The sequence below is a fragment of the Catharus ustulatus genome, chromosome 28, assembly GCF_009819885.2.
Source record: "Catharus ustulatus isolate bCatUst1 chromosome 28, bCatUst1.pri.v2, whole genome shotgun sequence".
NCBI classification, from domain to species: Eukaryota; Metazoa; Chordata; class Aves; order Passeriformes; family Turdidae; genus Catharus; species Catharus ustulatus.
The window spans coordinates 5008656-5017310 of NC_046248.1; the positions used below are offsets into that span (position 1 = coordinate 5008656).

General features: G+C 49.6%; 2 long non-coding RNA genes across 2 annotated transcripts; one reads left to right on the plus strand and one right to left on the minus strand.

Moving 5' to 3' along the window:
- Positions 1–286: 286 nt before the first annotated feature.
- LOC117008121 lies at positions 287–2742 on the minus strand. The gene is made up of 2 exons (XR_004420267.1): positions 2303–2742; positions 287–2070 (listed from the first exon to the last, which is right to left on the minus strand). It is a non-coding gene; the product is annotated as an uncharacterized LOC117008121 (long non-coding RNA).
- LOC117008122 lies at positions 2344–4335 on the plus strand. The gene is made up of 3 exons (XR_004420268.1): positions 2344–2423; positions 3725–3951; positions 4305–4335. It is a non-coding gene; the product is annotated as an uncharacterized LOC117008122 (long non-coding RNA).
- The last annotated feature ends 4320 nt before the right edge of the window (positions 4336–8655 follow it).

The following is an 8655-nucleotide window of genomic DNA, read 5'->3' on the forward strand; positions in this document are numbered from 1 at the left end:
GTGGAGACCAGTCTGGGTGTGTTTCCTTTCGCTGTGTGATTTGGATTAAAACACCAGCAGAAAGGACAGAAACGACTGCCAGAGGATCTGAGTGTTTTACCATGAGCACATCAAGTGAAAGTGGTTTTTCAGAAGTACATTCTTGATCATTTCCTGTCCTAAAAATCCCTCATCAGGTAGTGACTGGTGCTTGCTGGTTGGTTTTGGCTGGATTAAACACACCCTAAATTCCTGTTTGAAATAAATTGGGGTTGTACATGAACAGAATAAAGGAGATAAACTAGGCTTTGCAAGAAAGCAGTCATTTTATTGGTGTTTTGTTTAGCTCTCTGAATAACCACCCACATATTTCCATTGTTTTATCCCTGGGTTTCATCTGCCAGATGAAGCGCTTCCCACATTTATTTTCAGGTCCTGAGAGAGGCAAATATGTCAGGAATTTAAATGAATCCAACAGCAGCACCAGATGGAGCTTGGTATTGGGAAAGCTGGGAGGGGGGCAGGGGGAAGAAGGAGACAGAGAAAAATAAAACATGTGGTTATTAAATATTATCAACAGCCAGATTTTCATGAGTGTCTGCTTGTCCCAAGCTGGAACAGCAGGTGCTGAAGAGGGCTCTGAGTGTGATTGCAAACAGAGATCAATTAGTTATGTAAAGTCTAATTGTTCTCCACATAGAGCACACCTGAAAACCTGCTGGATTTGCTGTTTGCTCTGAGATTCTCCCTCCTTGCAAAGTGTTTTTCCTTCAATTCTTCCAGGAAAGCCCAAGGTGTACCAAGGTGTGAGGGTGAAGATCACAGTCAAGGAGCTGCTGCAGCAGAGGAGAGCACGACAAGCAGCCACTGGTTCAGCAGTGAGTAAAAACATCGTGGTGTTTGCTTTGTACCTTCTCTTTTCATGTTTTGGGTTTGCGTTTTCTTGCCAAGACTGTAATCTATGAGCCAAAATCTGAGTGTAACAGGCTGGTGAGGATGGGGGAAAGGAACATTCAGTCAGAGTAGCTGCAGCAGTGACCTAAAGGAGTGAAAATCTGAGGAGTACAGGGAGAAAGCAGAGCAGCTCCAGAAAAGTCACTCCCTGCAGGATGGAAGGCTCACCTGGGCAGCCCCATCCCTTCTGGAGCTCTCTGAGTACTCACACACACATTCCCTCTCATTCCCCCTTCCAGCCTTTGTAGGATTCCTCCAGCTCCAGCCACTCCGGGGATTTGCATAAAGAGCTTGGCAAATCACTATTTCTTCCTGGTTCGTGACATTACAGCTCTTGAAGCCTTTCAGATTTCAGCTTCTGCACTTTGTTGCAGCTGATTGCACAAAAATCAGCCTGAGAGGCTGGGGCACAGAGGTCTGGGTGAGAATTGTCAGGTTTTGGAAACGCTGGGTCACTGCTCCCCTGCAGCAGCCTCCTCATCACAGCCAGGGCTGTGTAGAACCGGTTTTCACTTCCCACCAGCACTCACACAACCCCTGTGGTGCCCACACAGGAAAAAATGAAAAGTGGCAGTGAGAGGAGTCACCTCGGGGACCTGCACAAGGTATGGCCACCCCAAAAAGCCCCGAGGCTTTGGGCTGGCAGGATGTGCGCTGAAAAAAGCTCACCTCTGTCTGCCTTGTCACATCTGCCCCAGGGACAAAAGGCACTCCCAGCCCAGAAAAGGAATTAAATGCACGGGATGTGCTGGGAAGTTGTTGCCAGGGAAATGAGCTGCTCACTCGAGAGCATTTTGGATAAAGGAAATGAAGTGGAGGGATGTATGAATGAAAAGTGAGGGGAAAAAAATCCAACAGTATTTGTACTTCCAGAGTAAAATCTTGGCTTCCAATCATCAAAACTCCCCTTGTTTTTGGGGTAGATTTCTCCCTTCCAGCAGGTCAGGTTCCTAGGAGTGGTTGATATGTTTTGCTTCAGCTTCCAACATTCCTTAAAAAAATGAAGCTTCAAGGAGCACTGCCAGAGCTGCTTCCCAAACAACATTGATCCAGTCTGCTGGGACACCTGTGGTGGTCTTCAGTTCATTATTAATTCAGTAATTTCCATCCCCACGAATTCCTGTGGGATTCCTGCTCCTGGAAATGAACACACACTCGTTTCAGAGGCAGCTCTGTGGAATCAGGAATGCAGCAAAAAGCTCAGCACGGAGCTCAGGGGCTTCACTCCCTGAATCACTCTGTGATTCCAGGAAAAATCACATTATGCACATGAATCTGATATTCTGTCAGTGCCAGGGAGGTTTTCCCAGCCACAGCTATGAGGGAAATAAGGTTGATTTAAAGATTTTACTCTGAAATCCAGACTCACCTTGCTCTGTGCCACAGCTCCTCTCCTTCCCTTCTCTTTGCTCAGGTTTCCTGGGGCAGCAGCAGCACCAGCAGCAGCAGCAGCATCCAGTTTGCAGAGCCTGTGTCTCCGCCTCACCCAGGTTGGTCCAAAGCCCATCCACACGGCCCTTCCCACCCGATTCCCAAATTTTCCACAGCCCCGAGCCTTCCCAGCTCTCGTTTGAGGCCGGCACCACCCGGGGTGTGGCACTCAGGGATGCAGATGAGCTCTGGAGTGCACAGAGCTCTCCTTTCCTCAGCTTCTTCTTCCCACAGCAAGAATTACATCCCCTTCAGGCAGGGATGCTCATCCCTAGGGGATAACATCACCTTCCCCAGGCTGAGGCTCAGAGCACCTGGCTGAGCTCTGTTCTCTTCTCCCTCTCCTGGCAGCAGCCACAGGAGTGAGAGAAATTCCAGATTTTCAACACCACCAAGAGTTTCCTCCTCCTGCCTGTGAATACCCAAAGAAAAGGGGGAAGGGGTGAGGGGAGGGGCACCATGGGCTCACAGATCCTTCAATTATCCCCAGCCAAAGCACAGAGGGGAGGCTGGGCAGGTGTGAGTGCACACATTGCATGACAAGGAAATTGTTAAATCATCGATAGCTGGGAATCCATTTGCTTATGTTAATAAAGAAATGTGAGACACGCCAAAGCTGACATGCCAAAGCCTTTTCAGGCTGGAAAGCCTCCATCAGTTTATGTATTTTGGGTGTTTCTCACTCCCCACAGCCACCTTGACCCTGCAATGTGCACTTCAGACCTGTGCCCTTCACGTGGACAGGGCTTAAACCATGTTTGAACTCGGTGTGAAAAGATAATAATTCTGAAAAGCCAGATCTGCTGTGAGCTTTCCAGGAACTCACCCTTTGGCCAGTAACACTGCATGGCCACAATGCCACATCATCCCTTGTTCTGCTCAGAAGTTTGTCTCCTGTCTGGCTGCTTGGAGGATAAAAAAGCAAATTATGCTCCTGTTATCCCCTTTTTCCTGCAGGTGCAGGTCTGGGGATGAGGCAAAGGCACATCTGCCAGGCTGGGAAGCACAAATCACTGCCTGGCACCTTCTGGGGCTGGAGCTGCACAGAAGGGAGGCCAGAGGGTCAAGAGTGTGAGGGAGTTTCCAGCTGGATCCCCGTCCAGCATGCCAGGGGCCTGAAGGGTTTCCAGCATTTCAAGAGCTTTGCAGCTGGGGGGGCTGGATTCCCTGAGTCACTCACATGCTTTTGAGCATTTCCTACAAAATTCACCCTCCCTTGAAGGGCCCATTTTAATGTTTAACTCCACTGAGTCACTGACCATAGGAGAGCACTGAAACCTGGCTTGGGGCAGAAAACCAACAAACCTGCCCTTTGTGAAGAGTGCCACTGATGAATTTCCTGCTTTCCTTTCTCTCCCAGAACCCTTTGAAGCAGAACCCATCCCTCCTGTGCCCAGCTGCTGCCCATCCTGGCAGTTCTCCAGCTGCCTCTCCTGCGAGGAAAGCCCTGGGTACCTGGAGCAGCTGATTGATTCCTGCCTGCAGCCGGATGCACCCTCTGAGGCAGCCTTCAGTGCCTTCCAGCCATCCTCACACTACAGCCCAGACACCTTCCAGCCAGCCCAGCTCTGCTCCAGCCAGGCCCTGGTGAGCTTTGGGACCCAGGGGAGCAGCCCCAGGTGTCCCCAAGGGGAGGGGGAGTCACCTCCTGGGGCACATCTGGCAGCTTTTAGGAGCCTGGGATGCTCCTGGGCTCTGAATGGTTTCATCTGGGGAGCCCCAAATGAACTGGGAGAGGCTGCAGGATGGGGAATGTCCCTTGTAGAAGTCCTGTAGATTTTCTGCAAACAGCAGCACAGTTCCTGCTAGGGATTGTCCCTTCTGACAGAAACTTTGGGTTTGGACCTGCAGGACTTCCCTGGGAAAGGCAGCAGCACAGGAATTCTGCCTGCTGGCCACATTTCCCTGAAATCTCCTTTTTTTTCTCTCTCAAACTCCAGGCTGCCAGCTCTCCCAGCCCAGCTGACCTGCCCAGCCCCTGGAGCTCCAGCTGCTCTCCCCCCCAGCTCTCTCCCCTGACCCCCCTGACCCCCAGCCCTCCCTCAGCCCTGGACACCAAACCCTACAGCTGTCCCATGCAGGAGTGGCCCTGCCACCCCCCCTGCCCCTTCCCCAGCCCTGCCTGCTGCTGCTCAGCCTGTGGCTCCCAGAGCATGGACAGCAGGCTCCTGCAGTGCTGCCCCTGGCCCAGCACGGACTGCACCGAGCTCCTGCCACCCCTGGGCCTGGCTGAGGACTTCTTCAGGAGGGACAGGAGCTGTGACATTTGCTACAGCTAATGGGGGCTGTGGTTTCACACATCCACTCTAGCCAAATCAGATTAAATTGCCCATGAACTATGCAAAGTTGTGCTGCCTAACACTGTCCAGTTTATTCTTCACTACTCACACATTTTTTACATGATGCTGTCACTACACTAATCTATGGTCAGGGGTGTTTTGTTGTTGTTGTGGTGATTTGTTGTTTTGGGTTTTTTTTTTTCCATTGTTGCTGTTTTTAAAATAAATCTGAAGCTGCCTTATCAAACACTTGTCATTAAACCAGCTCTTTTTGATACAAATAAATCATTTGGTGAAAATGCTGAAGCCTGCTCATTTTTCAGGTGCTAAATTCGGTGCTTTTCTCTTCTGCTGCTGACCCAGAGGTGAGGATGAGATTTGTGACAGGAAAGGTCTCACTCACCCTTTGCAGCAGATAAAAGGTCCACATTTAATGCAGCATCCAGCTTTCCCTGGAGAACACTGAGCATCACCCAGCTCTGCTCTGCAGCTCAGGCTGCCCTGGTGACATTTCCCAGAAAGGCAAGCTGCTCTTTGCCACACCAGCCCAGAGTTATCCCACAGCCCCTCAGAGATAAAATCCAAACTTCTCTGCCTGCTGCTCAGCACCAGCTTCCCTATGGAGGCAGAATTCCACTGAGGGGCTGAGGTAATTTGGCAGCCCTTGGTCGAGTTTGGGCTGTTGATAAAAGGTTTTCAGTATAATCAGCTGAACAGGAGCTAAATTATTTAATTTTTTAAACAGTAGGTAATGGGAAAGTTGTAATACCTGAGGGTTTCCTGTTTCTTGCATAAACCCACACCTAAGATTTTTGTCTTGCCTCCTCTTGGTGAGGCAAACTCAGTTTCTCAGCTGAGCATCCAGACTGGAAAGAAAGAAGCATCTCTCCACATTAAATTCCTCAAAAAAGAGAAAATAACTACACCTGTGAAGAGAAATGTGAATTCTGCTTGCTCACCTTGCCCAGACACTTCCACACTGGACTGAAAATTTTTCCAGTTCCTTTACCTTATGTAAGGTGGTATTTTTCCCCCAAAACATGCTTAAAAATATTTTTATACCTTCAAATTATATCTCCCCTTCTCTCCTGATTCATCTCAGCATTGGCCCAAGTGATAAATTCATGAGGTCACAGCAAAAAAAAAAAAAAAAAAATCTATTATAATATAAATTGTCAAGGGCTGTAACTTTGCAGCAGTTAAAGCTGTGATCACCTCTATGCAGGGACACCCCACCAAGTGTCATTTAGCAGGGCTGGCAGCTGCTTCAGCCCCTGAGTGGGGCACTGAAGGGCTGAAATTCTGCCCCAGAGCTCAGCCAGTGCCAGCTGCTCCTGGGGCAGCAGGCACACGCCAAAACCCCTTATCAGCAACAAGAAAAAGCCAGGAGATAAGGCTGAGGCAAGAAATTTGAGGCTTCTGGAGGAAATGGGGTGCCCACATCCTGCCCAAGGCTGGGCTCAGCAGAGCCAGGGAGATGCTCTCAGGGACAAAAAGGGCACCATGAAATGATAAATGATGGTTAAGAACACACAGCAAGGAGGGCAAAGTGTTGGAGTGTGAGATCTCTGACCTCCAGGTGAGGTGGGTGTGTAACTCTGATTGGCCATTGGCACATTGCTCTTATCAATATTTTGTGGTGTGGATCCTCCCCAGGACTGCTGGGCACACTTAGCAATGTCAGCACAAAAATCACCCTCAATTCCATCCTTAAACTTGGATGATGCCTGATCCAGACAAAAAAAACCCAAAAAAACCCCAAAACAAAACAAAACCCCCTTCTCAGTGGAGGAGACAAAGTATTTCCAGTAAAATGTTCCTACACACCAAAACCTCCAGGTTTTCCCAGCTTCCATCACCATTCCCACCCCTTGCAGCTTTTTCCTCCTTCCCTGCTGCTCCTCGTGGTTTGGCAATCCCTCCAGACTGGAAACACATTTGAGATCTGTCCCCACCTCCCTGTCAGCAGCCCCGGGGGACTCAGGACAGGTAAAATCTTGCTGCCTGTTGACACAAGCCCTTGTTGACACAAGAAAGGGAAAAAAACACAACAGAGGAGCCATTCAAAGGTTGATTGTGCAGCGTTTTCTGGCTGTTAGAAATTTATTATTTCCCTCCTTTATCCCTCCCCAAAATAAAAAGGAGTTGAAGGAAGTAGCTAAAGCAGAGCTGGCTCTATGAAAGGCTGGCATTTCATCAGTGCCTGCCAGGTGAAGCCCTGCCTGCCTTTATAAACACAAACCCGAGGATGATCTCTGCTCACAAAGCCATGGAAAACTCCACGAGTCACCCGAAGTCACAGGGAGAAGAAAAGGTTCTTATTTCCAGCTTCTCAAGCAGAGAATTTGATCTAAAAGCCTCTCTTGCCAACCGACTGACAGCTTTTCTATGGTGCCACTTCAGAGCGTTTGTTTGGTGATAACGAGCCTTTGTTATTAGCAACTTATCCAAAGCCACAGGTCGGAAGAGATAAACTGTGCAAATAAAGGGGTATCACCCACTGCCAGCCAGGTTGAGTTAGAGAAGCCACTTTTCCCCTGAAACAGCAATAAAAAATTGACAGGTGGACTGTGAACTGCTCAAATCAGTGGAATTCACCCCGGCAGAGAAGGCACTCAGGACAGGTTGGAGCCTTCAAAGTGATTTTCTTCACAGCCAGGTCAGGAATTGGGAAAGGGAAATAGAAAATTGTTTTACACACAGGGGGAAGCAGCAGCTTCCAACAGTCTGGTGGCTCCAGTCCAAAGCCAACAGGAGCAGCCTGTGGATTGTGGCAGCTCTCAGAGCAGATCTGCTGCTGAGCTTTGGGAAGAGAGGAGCAATCCTGGGGCTCTCAAGGGCTCTTCCCACTGCAAACCTCACCCAGCAGCTCCCAGCAGCACCAGCTGCCAGGGGGATGCTTCAGTGGAGCCACTTTCCTCCCTGAAAGGATATTTCCCTGATATTCTGGAGATGGTGATGCTCCCAGGCTCCCATTGACACTGCTTTGTATGAAACCCCAACATCATAAAGAAAAAAAAAAGCACTCTAGGAAAGAAAGCTCCTGTATTTTTTTTTTTTCACTTCAGTCACCTCACAGACATTTTGAGATGGCAAAAAGCTTTTTTACATTTTCACATGCCACGTGCTGCTCACAGTCTGACAGTTCTGCTGCTGGCAGGTTCCATCATTTGATATTTTATCCATCATTTTGCCTTTTCACACAGTGCTAACTCACTGATTCAGTTCTCACTCCATTCGGGTCTCCTTGTAGCATCCTTCCAAGTGAGGCAGCACAGGCTTCGGCTGGCCTGGGCTCAGATACATGAAAATTTATGCAAACACATGCAAATACACGCCTGCTTCTGTGTCAGCAGACTGTAGATACCTATAGTGAGAGGCAGTGGCTCAACAGCAGAGAGGAGGGCTGGAAAATCGAGATCTCTGCATTTCTTAAGAGCTTTTGTTGGTGCCAGTTGTTTAAACACTCCAGTGCCTCAGGAAGTCCCACTGAGGCAGCCAGTGGGTGCTCAAGGAGGTGGCTGCAGAGATTTAAGAGCTCTGCCCTTCATCCCTCTGCTCATCCTGCCCCCTGAGAATCAAAATGCAGCTCAGAGTGAGCCCTGAGGATGGGACAGCCTCTGCCTAAATACAGCCAGGCTCTGCCCAAACACAGCCAGGCTCTGCCTAAATACAGCCAGGCTCTGCCTAAATACAGCCAGGCTCTGCCCAAACACAGCCAGGCTCTGCCTAAATACAGCCAGGCTCTGCCTAAACACAGCCAGGCTCTGCCCAAACACAGCCAGGCTCTGCCCAAACACAGCCAGGCTCTGCCTAAACACAGCCAGGCTCTGCCCAAACACAGCCAGGCTCTGCCTAAACACAGCCAGGCTCTGCCTAAACACAGCCAGGCTCTGCCCAAACACAGCCAGGCTCTGCCTAAACACAGCCAGGCTCTGCCCAAACACAGCCAGGCTCTGCCTAAATACAGCCAGGCTCTGCTCAAACACAGCCAGGCTCTGCCTAAACACAG